Here is a 27548-nt window from a genome sequence, read left to right as displayed (position 1 = left end):
AAACTAGCACATTAAAATAAAATTTTATTAATGTGTATTACACCAGTCATCTAGTCAACGAATATTATTATGTGCCTATAATGTACAAAATGTTGGAGAATATAACATTTGACATATAAATTACTGTTGCCACTGAGTTTCCATTTTAAGGGAGAAACAGGATAAACAAATACACATATATGATTTTGTATAGTTACATGCCTTTTCTTTCTCCTCTTCTCCACCTGAAAATATGTGTGTGTGTATTTTTAATGTGACAAATACAACTATACCATTTAAAAAATGCAATTATGTCATAGGAAACACTGGGGTTAGAGATTATAACTTGGTATTTACCATTATATAAATATTATTTAAAGCTAAGGAAATTGAGGAACTCCCCAAGGGAGAGAGTCTAGATAGAGAGAAGAAGTCTGAAAATTGAAACCTGAAAAGCTCCCATATTTAAAGTCTGAAAGAAGTGCGTCCAGCAGAGTAGACTGAGAAGGAGAGAAAAGTGGGGTAGGAAGAGATCCTGGAGAGTACACATTAGTTGATTAAAGGGAAGATCATACTTCAAGAAGGGGGTTTACAAACTGTGTTGTGTTATTGATAGAAGGAGGAAGATGAATACTCAACATTGAGGATTAAGTGCCTGTTGCACTTGTAACTTTAAAGGAAGTGGTTGGAAAGATTAGGTTAATGATATACTTTTACATTCTGCCTTTAGTAAGATATCATAGGAAAGAGCTGAGACCAGTAGAGGATGGCCAGTTATCAAGCAGAAATGAAAAGATCAAAGAAAGCCCCATATTTTGAGTACTCAAAAGTTTGGAAAATCAACTATTTATAAAAGTTGCACAATAAGAGATAAAACTGAGGTTCTGAGCAACAAAACATACTAAGGCTTAGCCCTATGGCAAAAGTCAGGTTAAGTGTACTGCCTATCCTCCAAAGTCCATTGTGTGCATAACTTCATGGGAGCTGCTTATAGCCTACAAGAGAGATTTAGAGAGAGAGAGTAAAGAAATAAATTAGGCCTGGCAATTCCACTTTCAGAAAGTCTTAAAGTGTGGTTACAGGAACAAGAATCTGACAAATATATTAGGAGTCTACTGTGTTTTTAATGGAACTATTGTGCCAAAGAAGCATATACCTAGTTAGAAAAGAAAAGAAAAATAAAGAAAAGTCTGACAATTGAAACATCAAACAACCTCTGGACTCCCAAACTTGGTGAAAGCAAGAAGTGGCCTATAAAAGCTGTGTCGTCCCCACAGAGGGCATATTACCAAACACCCACTTCTGATGTGGCCACAGAGTATGACAAGGTTGAACTTCCTGTAAGGCAGAATTGTAGAAGCAAAAAAGAATGAACAGAAGAAAATCTAGTTTCTTCATAGAACTATAACTATTGCCAAGGCAGAGGGAACTTTTCATGCCACTCTGGCATATTTTCATAATTATTATGGATCAGTGACTACTCAAGTGTTCCCTATTTTTCTTCTATTTCCAAAAGAGAACCTTTATTTAAAGGAGTGCTTTTCCTGAATCTGTTCTATCATTGTGTTTTGTGTATGGGATGGAGAAGAGTGTTGAAACTTGTGTTTTGGTTCATTTGTCCCTGGACTAACATATCCAGAGATGATGAAGAGAACTGTGCATATTTGAGGATCTTGGTCTTTGAGTTGGATACAGTGGCTTGATGGGACTTGAGGTTATCTCTTTGGACAGGGTTTAGCAATGGTTGATGGGAGAAAAAGAAGGTGTAAAAATATTTGTTGATCAGAAGGCTATATTGGGGCAGAGATTTCTAGCTAATGACAAATTTGTTTCCTATTCTTTCAGTGAACAGAGCTAGACATTTACCAGCTTCAATGGCAGTTGAATGTTAACCATGTGATTTGTGTTCTAGACAACTGAAAGAAAGCCCAGCCAATAAATGCCTCCCACATGTAACCTTCCCGAGTGATCTCAGGGGATGCAAGTTGAAAATAAGAGAACCACAAGAATAGGTCAGGCCATGGATCACTGACTCTCCACCTGGAAGAAAATTATTGCCAAACTAAGAATATATGCATCGCCAAATTGCTTGAGGGGGAAAAAAGAGCTTTATTTTCAAAACACTGAGCATTAAAAAAAAAGTAAATCTGTTACAGCAGCTATTGTTAATTTAGCTTTCTATTATATAGTTTCTTATATTTTCCTTAATTTCTGGCATTGGCTGTAAATCTCAAAAAAAAAAAAAGGATCAAAAATAAATCTGCCGTGCCTCTGAATTCCCTATTCCTATTCCTAGCTTAGATAATTTAGAATCAGTTTCAAATTCCACCTCCTGCTCAAGTTCCCAAATACAGATAGCCATAAATTATATCCATTTTATTTGCTGATTATCTCTCAGAACTGAGCACTCCTTTGGGGAGCTGAAAAATCACTCTTGTTTGTACATCTGTACCTGTCATTTCCTAAAGGTAAATTCTGAGAAGTAGTATTGCTGGATCAGAGGATACAAACATTCTAAAAATACTTTTGATAAACATTGCCAAATTATATTGCACTTTACAAATTCATCCTCCACCAACTGCACCTGAGTTCCCATACAGTATTACCAGCAGATACTATAATTAAAAGAAAAACTGTCAATCTAATATTGAAAAGTGTTAAATATTTTGTGTTAGTGAATTATAAGTTAACATCATAAATGTGTCTAAATACTATTTCCCATATTAATGCATTAATTTTGGAATGCCTATTTACACAGCCTGACCATTTTTCCATTCAAAATTTCTGCCTTAACAGCTCTCTCCATAAAAAGATGAACATTTTTAGCAATTTCTTTTTATATATCCTTCATTTCTGGTCTTTTTCAGCCATAGATAAGTCTTACTATTTTATGTAATCAAATCTATCAAAGTTTTGTGTTATGATGTCTGACTTGTGGATCCTGATTTGAAATGCTTTTGCCATCATAAGATTATACACATATAGATTTCTGTTGTCATCTAACACTTTTATTATTTTATTTTAATCTATCTAAAATGTATTTTGGTCTATGATTTGAGGCTAAAGCATAAAATATGACTTTAATTCTTCTGTGACAGACCATTGTCTCCCACATTGTTTCTTTCATCAATATTTTTGTCACTTACCATAAATTAAATGTCTACCCACTTTATGTGTTTCTGCATATTCTAGTCTATTCCATGTGAGGGGTCTACATATGCAATCCTAGGCTAATATTTTAGTTTTAAAGATCATTTTACTGCATTGGCGGAGAAGTCTTAGATCAGGTTCAGAATATTTTTGCAAGAAACAAAAATACAACAGATTGCTTATTGGAATTGTACTAATTTACAGATAGCTTTCTTTTATATAGTGCATTTTCCAGGATAATGGTACGACACTTCAATTATTTAAATCTTTAGTGTCTTTTAGTAAATTGTGTAGTTTTCTGATATAGGACCTACATATTTTTATTAATGCTATTTCCCATTAAAATAATATTTTTAATATTTAATATTTTGAAACATTTTAATATTTTAAAATATTTTTACTTTTTCATTAAACTTTATGACTCCTTTTTCTTTAGTCCATTCATATTTTGCACTCTGTTTTATAAAGCATTATATCTAGTACTTGTCAAGATCATATTTTTCATTTTTATTTCCTGACTGTCAAACTTCCTTAGTTTTATATTTTCTTTTTTCTACTGCTCTAGTTAGTGCTTTGTGAATAATAATGACAATTTTGTCCTGATTCTGATGATCTCAGAAATGCATCAAAAATTTAAATGGACTAGCCAGCATCCTCCTTTTGACATTGTTTGGTCTCTTTACTCATCTCAATATCTAGAGTTCCTTTTACAGCTTCTCCTTACCTAAAATTAGATAGTAAAGATATTCACATCATCACCCCTTGATCATATGAAGCACACATCTTGTCAAAAGAAAATTTCATGATAATAACATCCTTGAACCTTGAATATCTGAGTATTATTTTATTGTGAATAAACACTCGACTGTCTAAAGAATTCTGGGTTTTTATCTTTTTGAATTAATAATAATACAACACAATTTGTCAGTGTTTTGACAATTTGTTTTGCCTCCCTTTCCTACCAAATAAATCTGAAATCATTTGGATTTGTTTTGCCTCCTTCTACTCCAAGATAAATCTGAAATCATTCAATTTTCTAAATGACCTGCATTTTCTGCATGATTGCTATCAGAATATTTGGTTTTTTCCTCCACTATATTTTGATATTTTAGCTGAATATATTTTGTAGTTTGTCTCTAGTCAGAATTTGACTTCATTTGCAAACCTACTTTTTTATTAAATTCAGATTAAGTTTGTTTGTTTTTTGGCTTAAGAATTCTTTTTTTCTACTCTACTTTTGATTAACAACTGTTCTTTCCATTTTCTTTCTTGAAAAATCCAATTATGCGCTGGTAGCAACTCCATATTTCATGTTGCATACATGTCATTCTTTCTTTCCTATTTTTATAATTTTACTAAATTACATTTTGTTTTAGTTATATTTCCCAAGTTTATCATCCCTTTAGATGATTTGATTTTCTATCATAGATTTTCCTTTTTATTTCTTCCTAAAGGGTTTTGTTACTGATTGTGACTTTGGTTTAACTACACTCCCTGTTTAATCCCACTCTGTTCTTACTTAGTATATATTTTAAACAGTTTTATATGACTGACAATAAAACGTGATAGTTTGATAATATTTTCCTCATTTTAGTATAATAATTCCATTTAAATGTCTGAAAAAAATGGTTTTTCTTGGTGAGCATATATTATTTCTCTTCTTTTATTGCAAATTTTTTTCATTGGATGCAAACTGAATTTTTAAATTGTATACATCCTTACATTTTCTTTTCTTATTTTCATTCTTAATGTTGAGATGTTTTGAAGACAGATTCTCTTTTCTGAGGCTGGTGTTCATTCCTGCTCAGTTGTAATGCTGCAGACCAATGCAGCTACAGAAACTATTTTTGTAACTGATATATGAATCATAAGATATCTGTACATAGTGGATGGATTGGAGAAAGACACGAGATGTAGATCACTCTTGGTGAAAGATTTCATTGATTTTGTATACTTTGCCTAAAATCTTCACTTTAATAGTAGAGTCTCAGATAATATGCAGTCCATCCCCCTTTTTTGTACCATTTATACAAAGACAAATTGATCTGTTAGAATTTGTTTTAGATAATTTAACTTTATCATGTTCATTATTGAATATATTTTCACTGGTTTCAAATGCATTTATATATATAAATACTACTTTCAGAGAAAGCAATCCATAACATTTATATTTATTTGACCCTAGTCATGAATGTTCTGCATATACTTTTATTATTTATAAAGGAAAGATTTCAACCTTTAGCCTTCATCTCATCAAAAATATAAGTCAACATATAGTCCTAGGATTTTTAAGATTTCAAAGATAATATGATTATAGAGGATGCTCCTTTGCATGTCTACTTGTAAATGTATTTTTTTTACACTAACATTTTTGGTTACGCCTTTTATTTTCCCCCATAACTTTTAGAACTAAAATTTGTCCTTAATTAATTTCTATTCTTAGCATCTAAAACAAGTGACTGAGATTGAGGATCAGATAAGGATCACTTGAACAATGAAGAGATAATATTATACATAATTTAAGTGGCTAAGTCCCAGTGGGAATCACTCATACACCCTTTCTCTCATCCCTTTCCTACTGTCATAGCAATAAAAAGATGAAGTGCATTCCATATATATGAGTTAGCATACGGTATTTGTTTTTCACGGGGAGGGGGAAGGGTAAGCTGGGACAAAGTGAGAGAGTGGCATGGACATATATACACTACCAAATGTAAAATAGGTAGCTAGTGGGAAGCAGCCGCATAGCACAGGGAGATCAGCTGTTGCTTTGTGACCACCTAGAGGGATGGGATAGGGAGGGTGGGAGGGAGGGAGATGCAAGAGAAAAGAGATATGGGGATATATGTATATGTATAGCTGATTCACTTTGTTATAAAGCAGAAACTAACACACCATTGTAAAGCAATTATACTCCAATAAAGATGTTAAAAAAAAAAAAAGAAGCTGAAAAAAAATAAAAAAGAAGTGCAGCCTTCCGAAGTTTCTTTACATATGGCTGAGTCTGCATTATCATTCAGATAAATACATCATGTGTCTTTAAAGGCCATTATTCATCATCAAGCATTAGCCCAAGACTTGCTGGAGTTAGCCTGTTAACTCGGGAGTGAGTAAATTCCAATAGATTTGGCAATATATTAGAAATCTTTTCTACTTGACAATGCATAAAACATGAATATTGTGGAATTAAATCTTTCTGAGGGCGAATTCCCTGGCAGTCCAGTGGTTAGGACTCCATGCTTCCACTGCAGGGTTCGATCCCTGGTTGGGGAACTAAGATCCCACAAACTGTGCAGTGCAGCCAAGAAAAAACAAAGAAACAAACAAAAAAAGCCTTTCTGAGCACAACATCTTTCAGTTAGGGTTACTGGACTTTCAATAAAGGACTCTGAAGAGAAAATCATGTTACATAAAAATATTAAGGATTAGTAATTTCTGATATTTAGAAGAGTAGAAAATAACCTTAAAGTATAGTTTTATTTAAAAATCTTAACATGGAGAAGTACTAAATTATATAATTCTATCTCTGAAATCATCACTGGGGATTTCTACCATCAAGTGTCTAGTCTATCATGTTTTGTCCCCATAAATGAGAAGTGAAAATTCTAAAGAAAGAATATCTAACTTTCTAGATATTAGACAAATCTAATTTTTTAGATCAAAGCAGGGAGAAATCAAAAACACTGCACAGTTTTTAATCCAAGTTTAAAATTATTTTACAATAAGTATTTTATTATATATGATTTCTCATTTTAATAGAATGTTTGGTAAGAACTGGAATGAAAATCATTTTATGTAAATATTTTTAAACTCGTTTCTGAGACCATTTTTAAAAGAAAATGATTGTCCTTAAATATTAAAATAAATATGTTTTCAAAGCCAAATTTGGATTATTAATTATAATTTTTAAAAATGATAAATCTCTAAGGACATGAACTATAACAAACGTGTTAATTCACCTATTTGTGAGGTTAAGAATTTTTACTTTTTTTATTTTTACTAAAATCTAATAAAAACTATGTACAAAACAATTTAAATAGCAGAGTTCAGGAGTAGAATTAATTTTAATATTGAAAAATAGAAGAGTTGGAAAAGCTGGAATGAATAGAAAAAGATGAATTACTGAAAAGAAGCAAGTGCTTCTTATGCAAAAGACACCAAGTGTAGTTCCCTAGTAACAACCACCAGAGTCATGGAATGTCAAGACAAATAATCAAGAGCAGAGTAGAATAAATTTAAACAAAATATAATACTGGAGTGTATGATAACAGACACTTAAACAATAAAGCCAGTTATATTGATATTCTGCATTCATTTTGGAGTTTATATTAATACATATATATATATTAGAAGTGATTTAAAACTCGTGGAGAAATTTCAGTTTAGCAATAAAATGTTTCAAAAATTATGGAATTAAACTCACAAAAATAAGTGTAAAACTGGGATTATCACCTTTAGAGAGCATAGTTTTTCAAGTTTAGTTTTCCTAAAAGTTATTCTGCATCACAATCAAGTGATATTTAGCAATTCTAGTTAATTTCCTATCTCTTTGCAGGGAATGTACTAATATAGGATATTTAAGACTTTGGAAATAGGATTTTCTTTTTTAAAAAGAAAAAGAAAAGCAGTAAGAAACTGCTCTGGACTGAATTTTGTCCCCCTCAAAATTAATATGTTGAAGTTCTAACCCAAATGTGATGGTATTTGGAGATGGGGGCCTTTGGGAGAAAACTAGGTTTAAGTGAGGTCATGATGGTGGGGGCCCTCATGATGAGATTAGTGCCTTTATAAGAAAAGATACCATAGAGCTAGCTTCTTCTCCCTCTCTCTCTCTCTCTCTCTCTCTCTCTCTCTCTCAATTTCTCTATCTGATATTTTGAGGACACGGTATGAAGGTAGCTGTCAGCAAACCAGGAAGAAAGATTTTACCAGAATCTGACCATGCTGAAACCCTAATCTTGGTCTTCCAGACTCCAGAACTGTGAAAACTAAATTTTTGTTATTTACGTAACTTGGTCTATGGTATTTTGTTACAGCCTGAACTGACATACAGAAACTAGAGTATGATCTTTTTCATGTATTATCTCACTTGAATTATGTGACAATTTAAGGCAATGGAAAATAGATTTGGGGAAGTCTGGATAATACATACTTATCCCCAGCCAATGGCCTGCATATAAACAGAACACCCAAGACTGCACAGATCAATTCCTTTACATGAGTTACCTGCAATTGAGGTGTGTGTTGTATAGCTGCTGCAGTGAGTTACACTGCAAACACTTGCCCTCTCTCTGCTCACAAACCAGTGTTTCACAGTGGTTAAGATGCAGTGAATGATGTCATGAACATTAGATGAAATCAGTATTGGGGTGAAACTATGTTGTACATAAATAGAAGGAAAGTGGTAGAATGAAGTACAGAAGTCAGTGAAAGTTTTTCAAGTAGAAGAAATTGCTCACAAAATCCTGGACTTACAAATTGTTTATACTAAACCTTTAACAACTTACTACTATCAGGTTGACTTTGGGCAAGTTTCTTAACCCTCTCGTCTTTAGAATGTGAATACTTATTTTCCAGGATTGTCAAAGACTAAATGTGCTACTGTACATAAAGGGCTTAGAAGAATGTCTGACACACTGTAATGTAAGCACTATCTAAATGTAGTTATATGATGGAAAATAAGTTGGAAAGTATAAACTTCTATGTAGAAAGATATAGGTTTTCTTTTTTCAATTTTTAAAAAGACTCCTTTAGGACTTTTACTTATGTAATAACAATGGTGAAGCATTCTAAGTGTCTAAATATTTGAAAGATGGGGGGATATGAATAGCAGAAGATTTGCATAACATGAGATGGGATCAAATGAATCTTGTGGGAGTCTGACGATGGGTGAGGATTAAATGAGAGAATAATTTATTGAGTAATCTATGCTAGTTTCTGTATTACAAATGTCTTATTTTATTCAATGCATATAAAGTGTTGACTTAAAAAATCATAGTTATTACTAATAAAAAGATTGATAAACTCTGGAAGAGCTTGCCTAAGCAACTTTTGGGATTAATTTTTGAAAAGCTTTAAAAATAATCATGAAAATCAGTTTTAAAGATGTGTCAGATGATTCCTATTTTGAGAACAAGAATTTGTTGAGGTAATTTTTTCTAGTGTTTTATCTTTTCACATAATTGTATTCGCTTTTCTTCTGTCATGAAGAGGAATGCAATGCCCCTCCATGCTAAATGACCTCCCTGCTGGTGCTGTTTCTTCAACCAGTAAGACATTCTTCCCTCTCTCTGGGTATGCGAAACCCAAATAACAGTGAGCAGTCTCTCCATGTCAATCAACCATGAATTATTTCATTCGGAAGTTTTTTCCCTTGAATTAATTCACTTGCCTTAGTTTTATCTTCCCCCAAAGATATGTCTTCTTGAAGATGAAAATTGTGTCTTACACTTGTAATATAGCTGGAACAGCACTTTTACACAGTTCTTAGAACCAAGCAAATTGAGTGAGTGAATGGATAATATTCAATTCTTATACTGAATTCCAGACAGAACTGGGTTCTTTAGATACCAGTTTGCTCTGCTGAGCAATGGATGGCTACTCCTTCATGGTATTAAATTACTTGTTTAAATATAATAATACTGTTAATACCTAAATATTTTAGAAATTAGTGTTAAATAAAAATGACTCATCCAGATTTGTACCTAATGTTTTGGATAATTTGATTCTAACATGAAATTAGAATATTTTTATGTACTTAAGATTCTACTTTTCCCTCTTTAAATAGAGTAATGCTTCAGAAAGAGGGTCACTATGGTAAAACATTAGAAATAGTTATACATAATTTATGGAGAAAAATAAACTGTCCTTTGACAGTATATGACATTGGCAAAGTCCCTGGAGAGAAATGTCACCATATTCCCTCAAAGGTCATCTGTTATCTTTTAATTTTATGTACAATTACTGTTTCTGACAAAAACACGTAAGACCAATCTCTAACGGTTAGAAAACATGAAAATATATTGTTCTTTGTGTATGTATAGTGATTTACATATACTTTTTTACTATAAACAATGTGTACTCAGACTCTAAATCCAAGGGTTCTAAATTATGCTACATCATACAATAGGTTTTCAATAATAAGAAAAAATCCCAGCAAACTTAACACTTATCCTTTCCTCTCAAAAATGTATTTATTGTACCATAAATTTCTTTGCAAACCAAGCACATAAACAACAAATGTCACCACACATTTCTATGTATTAATAAACACAGACTTTCTACTCAGAAAGATTTTGACAATAATTATAAAGTCACTCTTTTGTTTGTTTGCTTCGTTTTGAATTTGGCGTTTCAAAGTTTTTTAGCTTAGAGATATAATCAATTTATAAAATGTTTCATCAAGCAAAGTGTGACTGTCAGATGTAGAGAAGTGAGGTGTTGCTACATCCTACAATAATTTCAAGCATTGAGCTACAGATTTCCTCTTCTGAGAATTACCCCCTCAAGATCTGCTCATCATTTGTTATGACTTATAGGTGTCCCAATTACATAACAACTGACTTTAGTAACTTGTATTTATAAATAGTTAATAATGTGCTAAACCCAAACAAAATATATTCTTGAATAAGATACTTCATTTGTCCTTGACAACAAAAATTTAAGTAGAAACTTTCTCCACAAGTGTTCATATTTTTGGATAAAGTAGGTTCTAGCATAATCTCTTCACTTCATTGATCTTTCTTTCTCTGTGAACCCAGGATAGTATTTCCTTGACTACCTCAAATGAGGAAATTTTTCAGCTCTGAAGAATTTTAAGAATCCAGAGAGGACTCTCAACCAGCAGAGTAATATAGCTATTAGGACCAGGGCCTTTCACAAAATGCTTCACTTCTTTTAGCACTGATACCCAAAAGGTGAGAGAACTTGCCAGAAGATTACCTGTGTGAGAACATGAGGGAGGTGAAGGAGAGGAATGGTTTTTAAGGTTATCTAAGTGATCAAAGTGAGAATAACATAAGTTATGGGGTATACATGGGGTTATTTGTTCCTTGGAAAAGTCTGCTATATTATCCATCAGGCATGTGACACACAGTGTAACTTACCTGCATTAAACAGTAGTTTCTCTTAAGATCAGAGAAGATCTGAAATGGTATGAGACTCAGAACTATAAGTTTGACCTCAGAGTTTCAGATTTTACATCTATAAATATGTGCTCTGCCTTCCTCAAAGAGTTATTAAAATATTAAAATCAGTTAATATGGAATCTGTGCATATAAGTCATTTCTAATAGGTGCTCAGTAAATAGGATGTAAGGAAAATGATAGCTTTATAAGGTTAGAGACTGTTTAAAAAAAACATCATATTCTGTAGTTTTATGTTGTTGTTTTTTTCCAGGAAAAAATATACTCAAGTTCATTCTACAGTGTCCAATTTCTTTTATATTTATGTGATCTGTAAAAACTGCTATTTTTATTGTGTTGCCTATATCTTTCTAACTTGGAACTGTTCTGCCGTCAATGTCAACAATACCTAACTCTTTGCACATCACTGGTCTCAGCCTACACACAAAAAATAAATAAATGGGAGCAACCATTAAGAAGGAAGACAAATGACTAGTATATGACATTTCCATATGTCTATTTTGGTAATGTACTCTGTAAATTTAAGAGGATGAATTAAAGTATTTTTAAGCAGACTAGAGGTTAAATAAATTATACACAATGATTTCTGCAGAAGAGTAAAATCTTGACTAAAGCACATATCTTCTTAAACTAAACAGAAAAAAAAAAAGGCAACTGACCTGATAATAATTACATTAAATATGCTTCTAGAGGAAACAACACTAACATGAAAGATTTACTTTTTAAATACTTAGAAAATATAAAGAATAAAAGTTTGACAGTGGGAATATAATGCTCAACATTATTCTTAAAAGTTTATTCTGTACCAATTGTTTATGATGTCTATCCATATGCATGAATAACTGGGATGGAAGAATAAACATTTAAAATGGTGGGGAAGGATTAAACATGTATAAACATTGTTTATTTTTTTATGAACCAATACACTAGAAACATAATAACATTGCTGCTAAACAATTTCCCTTCTAAACCAGTCAGCTCTAAAGTGTGTACTATCAATATCAATAGTCAATTCTGTCAAAATGCCTTGTTATTGTTTTTGAATTGATTATTCTGGTGATAATTATAATAGTCATATTGACTGCATTCATATAAGTTTTTAAAACTACTATGAATAGTCATTGAACCAGTTCCCCAGTTACAATAATGAATATATTCAGAAAAATATGATGTGTATGTCCTCTATATTCACCATTTAGGAGAGACCATTACATACCATTGGGAAAGGCTTGTGCATATTTTAAATATTAAAATCTTAAGCTTACTGGAATCTTACTTCATTTTTTTAATATAGGAAGTCATGTTCAAGTAGAAAGTAAACCTCTCATATTTTTCCCTTATTGGTCCTTTATACACTAGTTGTGTGACCAATATGTTATTAAACCTCTCTCTGCTTCATATATAACACAGGATAATAGTAGTATGAGTCACACAGAACTTTTGTGTGAATCATATGAGGTAACACATACAAAGGTCACATACAACGCATACAATACCTCATTAATATTTATTAAAAGCATTATTACTTTAAATTTATTAAATAAATATTAACTAATTTTATCCATAAGTCAATCTTACCACATAGTTACTAGTCTTATATCAAATTTAGTAGATTTTATAGTAAATGTTTAATAAATGCTTTTTTCATTATAACTTAGGTATCAAGCTCCAAACTGAAAACAGAACTTAAGGCAAGCTGAATTAGACTGGTATGAAAGTAGTTTCACAAGAGGAGAAGAGCTATCAAAAGGATACATCATGACTAATATGTATTGAAAATTAGCTGCCTGACTTATGGATGCCTAAACAGAAATGCTGCTGTGAACAACCTTCCCAGGTTTCAAAGGGATTCCTTTCTCGAGATTCTTCGCTCTGTGTTGTGTTCTCTTCTGAGATCACTCCATGAGGAAATTGGAAGAGAAGTGTCAAAGACCAAGCATCATTGAGTTTCCTCCTCACCCCCTAATAAAAATTTATTTTCCAAGATGGCCAAAGTTGTAAATGGTGGCTAGATTTGGCAAGATCACAAATAGATCTACTTAGACACAAAAGGTAGTGTAGAGAAATGTTTAGAGTTTAAATTATTGACTTAGAAGAAAAATTCAGTCTCTTAACTTAATTGGTGAGTTATAGTAAAAAATGCACTCAGATATCTCAAATGCTATATTACAGAAAGCAATTCAGAATGTCACTTATTATTCTTAGATCTATTGAGTAGATTTACTTACCCAAATATAGGAAGAACTTTGCAAGAAGGCTATATCAAATTTAGTAACTTCTTCTAACATGAATTCTAAGAAAAATATTACTGTAAAACCTCAGTGTAGTTAACTCTTAGAGAACTGGTTCCATTGTACATAATTTATATATTTAATACCTGTCAGGAGTTGCTATATCCTCACCATCATTAATAATTTGATAATCAGATTGTTAGCCTGCAGATCTGGACACTGATATAATGACAGAAATAGTTGTTTTCAAGTTTGTGAGTATGAAATAAGCTCCATTGTTCCCAAAATGAATGAAAAGAAAGTTTGTACAAAACATAGAATGCTTAAGTTATGATAATGCTTTCAGTTTAAGCATACATGACATTTGCATATTTTATGAATTAATGGACTGTGATTTTTTTTTATTTTAAGAAATAAGTATGCAAAATGCAACTAACTAAACCTGTAATGAATTCTTTAGAGAAAATTGACTTAAATATTAATGAGTAGCAGATATGCCTATAAAATAATTCTGCCCTTACAAGTTAATATGAAGTATGATTGTATGTAAAATTTTGTCCTACATCATTGTTAAAAAGCACTGGGCCTAAATTCCTGTTATGCATAAAATGTAATTATTCATTTTAACAATTATTACACAGCACTTTGTAGTCCAAGCATACAAATGAAAAGACCTAACTGAAAACTCTGAGATGCATTCATTAAGGTCATTTAAACGAAACTGATGAAAAATTTAAATGGCGACATTAAAATATCTGTACTCTATATTCTAAATTATGTCTTATGGTCATAAGAGTAGGTTTCTAAAATGTTTTCAAAGTGGTACCTAATACCTAAGAATGTCTTAGAATTTTAATGACAGAGACTTACATCTTTCCTCTACTTAAGCAATACACATGCAATTTAGAGGAAGAGATTAAGTCCCACATAAATATCATTAAATATATAACCTAAGATAAGTCATATTTTAATGTGACTAGAAACCTAATGTAGTCATAATCATTCTTCCAAATTTAGCATAATTGTTTCTGTTTCTATAATAAATGGAGTGTTGTTTCATTCCCTTTTTCCTCCTTTCTCTTACCTCCATATAATATCACTTTTTCTGCATTCTTTACTAGAATCTGTCATTCACCAAGAGTTCAAACTGCCTTGCAAGATAACACATCAAGAAAACAGCAAAGAACTAGGTTATTTTCTCAAGGTCATCTTGTAAGGCTACATACATCTCAGCACCAGAAATGTTAATATCTGCTCTTCATTTTGTTCACTGACTCATCAGTGTTTGTTTTTTAACTTTACATATGAAAATAATTTCAAGTATATACTACCTGTAAGATTCTCTGTTGTTGTAAGTATGAAAAAGGAAAAAAAAAAAACCCAAAATTAGTCTTAAAACAGTTCTTTACCAAAGATACGATAAAAAGGTGACACTGAGTCATAGTTTCAATTAAATCTTCTCTTATAGTCAGAAAGGCTCAAACTGAACTCTATCAAGTATGGATTGAATTACCCTGAACAATTTACTTTACACTCACTGAACCTTGGTTTACTATTCTGTAAAATTTTATCTTTATTGATCACCTGTCTTACAGAATTGTCATGAATGTGAAATGGGATTTGACTGGAAAGTTCTTAGCATGGTGCCCAGCACAGAGTAGATAGTCAATATGTGTTATTCTTGTTTATGTAATTGGTACTTTTCAAAATCTACCCTAATTTGAGATGATAGTAGTGATTTTAATAGAAAGAAATCACCAAACTTAGACATTCTCAATTGAGGTGTGAGAGAGTCACAAAATAGCTGTGGTGTATATTGTATTGGCTGAAAGTGAAAAAAAAGATAAATTATTGACAGGATGATTTTATGCTTTTTAATTAGCATTTTAATTAGAATTTTAAAAATCCTATGCAAGTTTATTAGGACAACAGTAATAGCCATTAATAGTTTTGATCAAGCAATAAAATTTTTGAAGTCATTTCAGAACATGCATATGATTTAATTAACTATTTCTCATTAGTTATATCATCCTACATTAATAGAAACCTATTTTTTAGTAATCATCTGCTTTATGAATTTCAAAGTCTTAATTACATTTTCCCTTGAAAAACATAAAAGATATGTTAGAAAATGCCATATTTTCTGTGAAGACTTTGGAAGGCTGTGTGTGTGTGTGTGTGTGTGTGTGTGTGTGAATTCTTTTTAAAAATTCCTTTTTCTGACTTTCAAAATAAAATAACTTAATCATAATACAAATTTCAAAATATAAAGAAAAATGTAGTGTTAACTTGGTCTTCCATTAACCCCACCCTCCAGATGTAACCTCCATCTACTTTTAACAGGTATATTAATTCAATGTTTTTTTGTACATAGTAACATGGTTCAGCTTTGTTTATTCATGTTTTAGTGCTAAGTAAAAATACTGAATTAGAATAGTCAGGATTAACTCATTCAATATTAAAGTTTTTCTATCTAGCATTTTCCTAGCTAGAAAATTCTGAGAAGTGTGTTTTGGGATACCTTCTTTTTCTATCACCAATACAAGGAAAACCTCATATATATTTATATCCACTAAGTTTCAGTGTTGCAGATATTCAGGATCCTGGGTTTGGGAGTATAAATGTGGGAGTATTTTGCTTCAATGTGCCTTTGTTTGTGCTTTGTGTAATTTTTTTTGGTGAGACATTGGCCATATAATTTATATTGCATTTTATTCACTCACCACTCATTGGAGGGAGACCAATTGGAGTAACATAAGTGAACAGGTGAATAAGTGATATTCTGGACTAATCAGGAGCTGATTTCTCATCTTACATAGGTTAATGAAGCTCTTACTTATCTTACTTCCTTGAGGTACAATGTGATTTGTAGCAATACTCTATAGTCTAGGCAGTGATAGATGTAAATTCTACCCGGGTCAGGACTACATCAGTTTGCAACTGACAAACTCATTTCCTGACTTCTCTTGAGACACTAATAAGGCCTTGAATCAAAGGTCCAGTGTAATTACCATGTGTATTTCAGATTAAATAAATGTGATAAAAGCCTCCATCTGGCTGTTGACCAAACATGTGGGGAGATGCTGATTTCCAGTGACATATTGCAATATGTCTATTGTAACAGTCCCTGATGCCTTCCTGTAAATTACTTACATTTGGGATTACTTGACTTAGTCAGACAGAAATATTACTCACTTCTTAAGTGCTGCCCCATGGGAGTTTGTGAGATGTAGTCTAATCTTATACTTGTTAAGGAAGACATTAAGATATAACAGAGCCATGTTTATTTTACTAAAGGACAATTGTGCTCAAACTATTTGAAAAAAGCAAACTCAATTTCATAGCATCCAGAAACTTGTTCTTGATGACAGAAGACTGTATCTAAAGGGATTGGAAATTAAGATACTAGACAAATGTTTGTTTGCACTATAAGATGCTGAAATTTTGATAAATGAATAAAGTCTGGATATGTACTTTAGCAAATAACATCAATAGCATAGTAAAAGCATTGAGCTAAGCAAATTTTTGGTTGAAAATTTCACAGATATTGTGGCAGTCACTGCTATCATCAATATATTTATGGTTTAAAGGAAGAAAAGCTAACATATTGGCTTCTAATTAAAATATGGGTAAACAGTAGAAATGGTGAGAGGATTTTGGGGGTGGGTATTTTGGAGTAGGGTATAAATAAAGTCAATCAAACCACTGACATTTGCCTAAGAGAAAAAAACAAAAAAAAACATAGCCCATTCCTAGATTTTATGCTAATGTAAAAGGCCCCAGGGATAGTATAGGACTCAGGATTTTTCAGTCTTAGTACGACTGACATTTATTTATTTATTATTTATTTTTTTACGACTTTTTTTTTTTTTTTTTTTTTTGTGGTACGCGGGCCTCTCACTGCTGCGGCCTCTCCCGTTGCGGAGCACAGGCTCCGGATGCACAGGCTCAGCGGCCATGGCTCACGGGCCTAGCCGCTCCGCAGCATGTGGGATCTTCCCGGACCGGGGCACGAACCCGTGTCCCCTGCATCGGCAGGCGAACTCTCAACCACTGCGCCATCAGGGAAGCCCCCGACTGACATTTTTTGAGGTGGTTATTTTTTTGTTGTGGAGTGATATTCTGTGCATCATAGAATGGTTGGCAGCATCCCTGGCCTCTACCCAATAGAGACCTGTATTCCCCAAGTGGTTATAATAAAAAAAATCTCCCCCAGACATTGCCACATATTCCCTAGAGGGCCAAATCTCTGATAGCCCAGAACCAATTATCTATGTAAATTTGCTTAATAGAGGCAGAAGGTCTATGAAGGATAAGAAAAATAACACAATAAATTATCAACTACTAAGGACCTTGATGCTTAATTTATGTAGATGGCATAGATGTTACATATTTAAAAAATAAATGATCACAATTGAAAATGCTACTAAATTTGAGAAAAAATATGCTTATAAAGATCAGATATAAACAAAATATTAATCAGGGTGTGTACAGGAAAGCTAAAGAAGGAAAGAAAAACTACATAATCTACGTTAACTAGGTATACAAAACATAGAATACTATTATATTAAACTGGATTTAAAAATTTTTAATATAAACAGTCTTGATAAGTATTTACTGAACTGAATTACATTCTTAGCATTAAGCTGAACTTTGAGCAAGAAAATGAGGCTGGGAAGAAAATTATAATGGTTGAGACTGTGGGTTCTAGCCTCAAACTTTCTGAGTTAGAATCTGACTTTGTCACTTTCAAGCTGTGATTTAGGACAAATATGAGCTTCTCTGCTCCTTAAGTGTAAAATGAGGACAAGAATAGTATTTACTGTATAGAGTTACTAAAAGAATTTAATAGACTTAACAGTGCCAAGCACAGTAAAATAAGTTTTAATTTATTAAGTTATTAATTAACTTATTTTTGAGAAAATACAAGAAAATGTCTTGGCCTGAAAAAAAAATCTTTGTAATATGGAGAGAAGAATTCCCATTACAAGAAAGGAAGTCCAATAAAACATTTCATTTCTGATAGATGGAAAGGTACAACAAAGAAAATTTCTATTGAAACAAAGTGGGAAGGACAGTTTCAAGGAAAACCTGCTTATGTAGTCCAATTTCATAGCACATGGTGATATATTCCAGGGTAGTTGAGAACTGGATTTGAGTGCATTCATCAACTGTTTTCAATAACTATGAATTCCTGGAAACTAGAAAGGAGCCATTGGAATATCTGCCTTTATAAAGGAAAAAGGAAAGGGGTGATTCTTGAGATTAAAGACCAATATAATTATCTTCAAGTTCCAGGAAGATTGGTAGAACAAATTAGCCAATCAATTTAAACCACCAAGAAGGACACCAGAAGCTTATTAGCTATCCTCCCCCCACCCAATAATGACTTCCTATGGAAATAAGTATATTTACTTCACATACATGCACACTTACATTATCTTCAAACAGTGATAGAAAGAGACTAACAAGGGCTTATGGAAGCACTGACAATTATGGAGGAAAGCAAAGAACAATTTCCATATTGCTGTTCTACCTTCCAGATTCTCCTTCTAAATGTTTATTCTAATATTAATTTCCAAATGTCTCTCACTAGAGGCAGGAAAGTATGATGGAAATCTCATAGGCATGGATCAAATGTCACCTAGGCAATTTACTAACTGCAAACCCTTAGGTAAATTGCTTAACAATGCTGTGTTCAGGTTTCCTCAAGTATAAATGAAGAGAGTAACATCTACTTCATGAAACTAGGTAGGGGTGGGGGGCAGGAGGTAGCCACCAATTAAATTATGTTAATTGACTTGAAATATGAAAAAGTGCTTACTCATGTTGGTCTACTTTCTTACTCCAACTCAGAAAGAAGTCACAGAATTTAGAATTGTAAGAAATTTATTACTGAGAACACGGTTTGGAGAACCAGGCCATGGATATGCTGGGGAGGTGGGGGAACAACTATAATTGAAATCAGGCTATGGCCAAGTAGAACAAGTTTCAAAGGAGGTAGCTCACATGAGGATTAATTAGTTCAGAGGGCAAGGTCCAAAGAAGCCAAGTTTAGGTAGCTTCTGAGTCAGAAGACTAACTGTCATTGGGTCAGCAAGAGCTTCAGAGACAAGCAAAAAACAATACCCTCTATCTTCTTGGGCGTGGAATTTCTTCGATAACTTCTAAGAGGCAACTAAAGCTCCTTATTCTCAGTTCCAGGCTCACTTGCTTGTCTTAATTTTCCAGAAGTCTCTGGTGACTAAAACACCTCACTCAGTGGATTTAACACATGTTAAGAAGTTGAGAAAACAACGTAGGGTTTATTTTTCCTAAAATGAACTTTTCATTCACAAGAGGAAAAAAGTCTACAACATAATAAAAATCTTAGCCCTAAGTTATTACTTTCTAGTAGTCTCCGTAAGTGTATTTTTGGAATATGGTATATTTTACTTTAGTTTCTGGCTAAAGGTATTCCAAAAAAGATGTAATTTTTTAAATCTTAAAAATAAATAAATAAAATACATTTCTAAAAACTTCACAATAATTTATTGTTCATTTAAAATCTAGCCTCTTGAGGTGTGCTTATATGTTATGGATGTCTTTTTACAGAATCAAACTACAGAAATTCCATCGCTATTAATGCTTTATTTGATACATTTTTGGTAACTTTTTTTTTCCCAAGAAAAGGTGTCCCTAATCATATTTCCACTTTTCTCTCATTATAGTGTGTGCTCTCTCTCTTTCTGTCTAAAAGGCATTGCTGTCATCTCTAAAGTGTTAAACTGCACATGGAGAAAAACCACGATTAAATTTTCCTATTATACACTCATGACAGTCAATGCTTAATATGGGCTGCAATAAACATAGCCTGTAATAAATATTACCAACTTTTCTACTTATGTTTTCATGTTTTGTGCTGTCATTATGGTTACATGTTTGTGCTTAACAAAAGTAGGAAGGGTGGGTGTGGGGAGCTGAAGTTAAACTATTAAATTAACTACTTGGCAGAGAAAATGGAAAGCAACAAATAGTTAATTGTACCAAAAACGTATAGGCGATGTTATTGAAAGAAAACAACTCTCATCAACTTAAAACCTGTCTATTAAATATATAAGGAACTTGAAAGGATAAGCTAGACAGTTGTTGTAGAAAAGGGTAGTAGCTAAAAGCATAGAGATAAGTTAAGAGCATAAATAATAAAAATAGTAAAGAAGTGGAGAATAGAAGAACAAGAACTAGGACGTTAGCAAAGAGAATAGAATGGTGAAAATTGAGGTTAGAAAGAACTGAATATTGCATATTTGAACGAGTGGCAAAAAAAGCAAAAGGTGATTGTTAAAAATAACTAACATGCATATAGTGCCTTCTCTAATATGTTCATAACTGCTCCATGCACATCACATGCAGTGACTCCTTTAATCCTTACAGTAGTTTATGAGATAGGTACTATTGTATTCCCATTTTACAGAAAAGGATATAGACATATTACAGTAACTTTCCCATGATCATAAAACCAGAAAAGGAATTTATAAATTGGATCTAACTGATAGAGGAATAATTTGACATCAATTTTGGCCATGCTTGGTATTCTGGAGATTGTTTAACCAGAGATGTGGCAGCTGAATGTAAACTTTGGAGAGAGATTTAAAGCAACGAAAAGGCCATCTCATTGTCATGATGTTGAAACTAGAGGAGAGATAGTAGAGAGGGAAGCAGAAGAGATTTAGCAAGAGGGAGTAAGAAGAGGTGTTAATATAATGATGGAACCTTAGTAAGAAACTCAGGAAGATGCTTAGAACCCTATGCAGAAGAATCGTACAAAATAAAAGTGCTTGTCAAAAGTTATCAGATAATACTGAGTGGTCAAGGATATTAACTATAAAAAGACCAGTGGATTCTGTAGAGAACTGGGAATGAGAAATAATGATGCAAAGTTGATTACAAGGAGGTTAAAATGAATGGGTGACAAATTTTCAGTGGATATAGACTGAATATATGAAGGGTTTTCAAGGGCATGGAAAATACAGAATAGTAGCTAGGAAGACTGGTTGACTTAGGACAGTTTGGAATGGGAGAAACCAGAAGATAATTTAAGGATAAAACCAAAGGAGCTGGTTATTGTGGACCACTGGAAGATAAGAGCGGTAAAGGGGATGACTAAGAGATCGGTGTCAGAAATAAACTTCAATGGGACTCCATCAGGAGAAGAGATCTTGGATTTAATGATAGGAAAAAAAAATATCTTGTGTGGGCTTCCCTAGTGGCGCAGTGGTTGAGAGACTGCCTGCCGATGCAGGGGACACGAGTTCATGCCCCGGTCCGGGAAGATCCCACATGCCGTGGAGCGGCTGGGCCCGTAGCCATGGCCACTAAGCCTGCGCGTCCGGAGCCTGTGCTCCGCAATGGGAGAGGCCACTGCAGTGAGAGGCCTGCGTACCGCAGGAAAAAAAAAAAAATCTTGTGGTTGTCGTTTCTCCTCAGATGAACATTGATTCATCTATTTACTGTTATTCACTCGTACAATATTTACAGAGAAACTTCCCTGTATCAGGTAACATGTTTGGCCCAGTAATACACAAGATATAGCCCCTGCAATTAATAATAATGTTAACAAGATTTCAACTGTTTGAGTACTTAACATCTGCCAAACACTTTGCAAAATACACTACGTATATTTTATCTTTAAAACATTTGTGTGAGGTAGGTTTTATTGTCCTTGTTTTGCAGATTAAAAACCTGAACTCAGAGCCTCTAAGCAAGGAGAGACGATATAGGAGGTAGAGCAAGTGTGGGGCAGGATAAAAGAGTTTGATTTAGGACATACTGAGTGTGACATATTATCTCTCTATAGAATAGTGTAGATTTCTATTGGACAATTTAACATACTAAGCTGGAGCTCAACAGAAAGCTCTATGTTGGCGAGAGAAAGTGAAAAGTAATCCATATAGAGATTCTCACTGAAACTACTAAACCAGACATGATCCATCCAGAAGTCAAAAGAGAAGAAGGACAAGAATATAAACTTGAAAATATGAAGTGGATCAGAAGGCAACAAGGAAGACTCAGAGAGATGCTAGAGAGGTTGGAAGGGAAAAAAAAGTGTTTGTTTGCTTGTTTTTTCACATAACACAAGTGTAGTATACTCAGGAATATTCAAGAATGTCACTGAGAGATCAGCTAAAACAAAACTTCCCAAACTTATGTAATATATTCATCAACTCTCAGTATAGCAAATGCCAGGAAAAAAAAACCTTCCTGGATCATCAACTGATCAAGCCAACAATTAATAATAAAGAATGTTGTGTTATATATAAAAATACAATCAAAACCAAGTGTTCAAGAAATGTTTTGTCTTACAACAGGACTTGTTAGTCTATAACCAAAGAGCAACCTGAAACATGTGTTCATACTTAGAAAATTTTGACAAGTATTGTAAGATAAGTACCATGAAATATAGGACCAGAGGAGTCCTTGATGACTTTGATGAGAGAGTTAATTTTGTGGAGTGGTGCCTAAGTCTGTCATGTACCACTGAGTTGAGGGGTGAGTAGAAGGTGAGGACGTTTGCACTGTGAGAGTGCAAAAGAAGAGATGGATGCAGGATTTAAGGAATGAAGGAATTGTTGAAAGAGGGATTTTGCAGGGGGAGGAGGGTTTTATTTTTAAAGGAGAGATAAATAAAAAGATAGATATAATATGATCTTAAATGCAAAGAAAAGAAATCTTTTGTCAAGGAACCTCAGTATTTTCAGGAAAATAAGAGATGAGGTAATCTGCAGATAATGAGATAGGCAGGGTTGGTTTTAAGGGGATTTTGGGGAAAAAAAAATCTCTTTCATATAAATTATAATTAGCTCTGAACAAATGGTTCACAAAATACTTGAATAAAATTTAATTGCCCAGTTAGTGTTCCTACAAATTCTAAGTTCTAAATGTAAAATCAACTGCATGTAAGCTTCATATCAATGTGTAGCTCCAAACTAGCAATTGATCATAATATCATCTTTTGGTTACATCTGAATTGTCATATGAATTATCTGATAACAAACTCTTATCATTTATAGTTACAAGTAAAGAGTTAAAGCAATTTCATCTTATGCTTTTACTACAAGGTTTTATATAGAGAGTTCACTGATGTTAATTTCTTCAAAGCTATTAATATACTTGATAGCTACATAAGAAAAGGTACAACTGAAATGCATTAAAAAGTTTCCTTTTAGTTATTGCTGTCTGCTACATTTTATTATAACAGTTGTTAAGACAAGGAAGAACCTTTTATCCTTTAATAGCCTACTTTATATTTTATAGCATTGTTTACTAAATGCTTAATGTCTATTCTAGCCATAACACAGATGTCCTTTTTGAAATACCAGCTGCTTTTAAACATTATGTACCTGTTTGATAACTGGCAGACAAATTACCAACAATTTTATTCAGGAAAAAAGTGCCCTTCTATATCTTTAATTAGATGAAAGGCATATTTGAGCTTTCTTTGTGAAATGTCACAGTGTCTACGTTGCTCACTTGGTTTGTGAATTTTAATCAACATTCACCCCAAAATTATAAATTTAGTCAAAACCAATAAAAATGAATAATTACTCATTCACATATAGAAAAGAGAAAATATCTAAGTTAATAAATTGTTTAAGTTTACTCTTATCAATGACTCCACTCCCCCACCACATACACACACACACACACACACACAAGTCTCATCTATCATTACGATTTCCTTCTCTTCTCATTTGAGAAACTGTCCACAATAAGCTCTCTGTTATGATTCAGTGTAATTAATAACTTTTCTAGTTCAATTATGTATATCTTTGCTCTATTTTTTTCCTAAAATGTTCATTCAATATGCCTAGGAGGAGATTTATATTAATACCATAAGTTCTGCTTTACTGACCACATCACTGGTTTTGAATGTATTTTCTAAAGATTTGAAATCCAAAATATTAGTTTGTTCATGTGATTTTTTTGAAATAAATTATTATCTTGTACATTAGGTCATAGGTCAACATATATTCCATGCCTTCATTCATTCATTCATTTGTTCATTCATGAACTCCTGTTGTTTGTAGGACTCTGTGCTAGGTTTAGAGTCAAAGAAGACATGATCTAACACTTATAGTGTTTACCTCATATAGTCAGTTTTATCAACTGTGAACAATGTGATAAAATTGAGTTTCTGGGCTTATAAAGCAAGAACTCAGCGACTGAACTCTTGCTCACCTGTGTGGCCAAATCTGAAAGCCGGTCAACCAATTTCTTGGACATTGGTATTTAATTACCACATCATGTGATATGGACAAATGACCTGAGAAACAGTAAATAGGAAAGTCTTTGGTAGAAAAGCCCAGTAAATCATAAATATTACAATTTGAAAGACAGTTCACATTGAATTTCAGGGCTAGAAATGTTAAGAGACCCAAGTGTTTATCCAGAAAAAAGTAAAAATGAAATCAGTCATCCAAGATCTCAACAGGGACATTTTTCTTTATTCTATAAGACCTCTCAAGTCTTCTCTCTTACAGTGACTACTAAGAGCAACTCTAAATTCAAATAGGTATCACTGTAACTCAGCACAGGTATTCTCTGTTTCCAGGTTTTAGGCCATTACAATAGAACCTTAATTTTGTTTTCATCTTCCATTAGTAAAATAAAAACATCCTCTTAAACATCTTGGAATAGCTTGCCCAAAATAAGTGGTATTTCCTAACCCTTATCCACTAAACCTCTCTATATTATTTTTATTTTCTTTTTTAAAGTTTTCTCCTTCCTTAACCTACAGATATCTGCCTTATGTTAAACTACCTTTTATCAACCAGATTGAATTCTTTTGTCTCTTTTTCCTCTGCCTACTTTCTAAAAATTCATATTCCTCAAATATTTAACTTCAAATTGCTTCTCCCGTAGTACTCATTCTCTTGGCAATGTTATCCCTGTGATTGTAGATTCTGTGTTGGTGACTCATGTAATAATTTGCCTCTCCAATGTCCAAATAGGAGTCTCAAATATTAGTATAATGCTGGGCATTTTCTCTTGAGATGTCCCCTGGAATGTTAATATCCAATCCAGAGTAGTGAATATAGTTGTGGTCTAGGAGCCAGAAATTTAACATCTTTTTATTAGCCGAAGGAACAAGGGCAAGTCACTTATCCTCTTAACCTTTATTTACTCATTAATGAGCTGATAAATTGATACAAAGAACCTTTTCCCTGATCCCATTATCCTTGGCCCAGGAAAAGAGATGAAAGTGCTCAGAAAAAAATGTCAATTACTATTTAAAATTTTTCCAAAATAAATCCTATTATCTTTTTTTTTTTTTTTTTTTTTTTTTTTTTTTTTGCGGTATGCGGGCCTCTCACTGTTGTGGCCTCTCCCGTTGCGGAGCACAGGCTCCGGACACGCAGGCTCAGTGGCCATGGCTCACGGGCCCAGCCACTCCGCGGCATGTGGGATCTTCCCAGACCGGGGCACGAACCCGTGTCCCCTGCATCGGCAGGCGGACTCTCAACCACTGCGCCACCAGGGAAGCCCAATCCTATTATCTTATAACACAAACTCTCTCCTGCTTCTTGTTACCTTTTAGAAAATTATTCCTTTTCCTTTGTTCTCCACAGATAATAACTTATTAAATTCTTCCAACTCATTCCCATATTATCAACTTCCTCCTTTCCATTATGTTCCCAGTCTATGCCACATCCTCATTTTCTTTGACTTGAACAATCATCTATTAAATTGCCTCTCGGCCTCTAGACTTTCCCCACTCTCTTTTGTTCAAAGGCCAACTACAATTTTAATGTGCTTAAAGCACAATTATGATCATGTAATTTCACCATCCAAAAAAATTCAGTAGTTCTCCATTGCCTAGGAAGTTAAGTATCTCTTCTTGGCATGGCATTTAAGACCTATCATAAGAATGTTCCTGAACTCATCCTCTCCAGGCTTATTTTCCTCTACTTGACGTCAAAGCTTTTATTTTCCAGTGGAGCTGGCATGGAGGGTGGGGGGGAGTTCACCTTCTAGCTCTTTTCTCATGTCTTTCACCATGGCTCCCACAATTCATTGTATCCTTATCTATCTATAGTCAGTCCCTATTGCAGCTGTAAGTATTCTATCAATCCTTTCTTCATGTCCCTGGAGTAGAAATCATGCTATGAAAGAGCAGCCATTAATGTACTGGAACAGTTGTCTAGGTACTACAGGTGCATTCTATACTTTAATCCAGGGTAAATGAGGTATTATTACCCCAATTTACAGATGAGAATACTGACGGTCAACAAAATTACATAACTTGCTCACTCAGCTACAACCTAAAAGTAAAGATTTTAATCCAGCTGTGTTAGACTTCAAAGCTCATGTTCTTTCCTTTATAGCAGTTGTTTTCAAACTGTTTAATAGATTTGAAAGTACCAGGAGGTAGTTTAAGATACACAAAGGAATAGGAAGAAGTAAAATATGCAGGTTGTAAGCCTCACTACCTTGGCTCCAAAGAGCTTTTTTCATAAGAAAAGAAGGATAAATGAAGAAAATATATTTGCAGAAACAATTTTTGAAAAACATCTGAACCTCTTTTGTATGACCTACCATGCATTTTGCAAACACTTTTGTCTTATGGCTCTTGATATTTTCAAATTCTTTTTTATAGTAATTGCTAGCCACATGTCTATTTATTAGATTGGAAACTATTTGAAAGCAATTAACAGTGTCTTACTCATTTTGTGTTGTTCATAATGTTGGCAACTCAAATATTTGTTAAATGAATACATGAATCTACCTTTGTATGTGAGTATCTAATTTTATACAAAGGGATTATGTTAACTCAATATCATCGCCCTTCACTCTTCACATGTAGTTCTGTAGGTTGCTTCTCCACAATAATTTATAAGTCAATCATAAAATGTTATCTTGCTGCTGAAAATAGAATGTAAAATACACACTTTTATATGAAGTTAATGAAATTCAACTGTGAACTACTCGATATCTCTAGGAAAGAAATTCATTGGATTATAACTTGGCAGCTAGATGTTAACTTTTCAAAATGGATTGTGAGTTC

General features: G+C 33.2%; 1 protein-coding gene across 7 annotated transcripts in view; it reads right to left on the bottom strand.

The window, feature by feature from the left end:
* The window catches only part of CADM2 (cell adhesion molecule 2), a gene marked incomplete at both ends in the record, with an annotated part of 1072922 nt that overhangs the window by 1171 nt on the left and 1044203 nt on the right, over window positions 1-27548 (bottom strand). The gene's annotated exons all lie outside the window — the stretch shown is intronic.

This window comes from Leucopleurus acutus (assembly GCF_964270905.1).
Source record: "Leucopleurus acutus genome assembly, chromosome: 5".
Classification (NCBI taxonomy): domain Eukaryota; kingdom Metazoa; phylum Chordata; class Mammalia; order Artiodactyla; family Delphinidae; genus Leucopleurus; species Leucopleurus acutus.
Note: the sequence above shows the minus strand (reverse complement) of the source record. Positions and strands in the feature narration are given on the sequence as shown.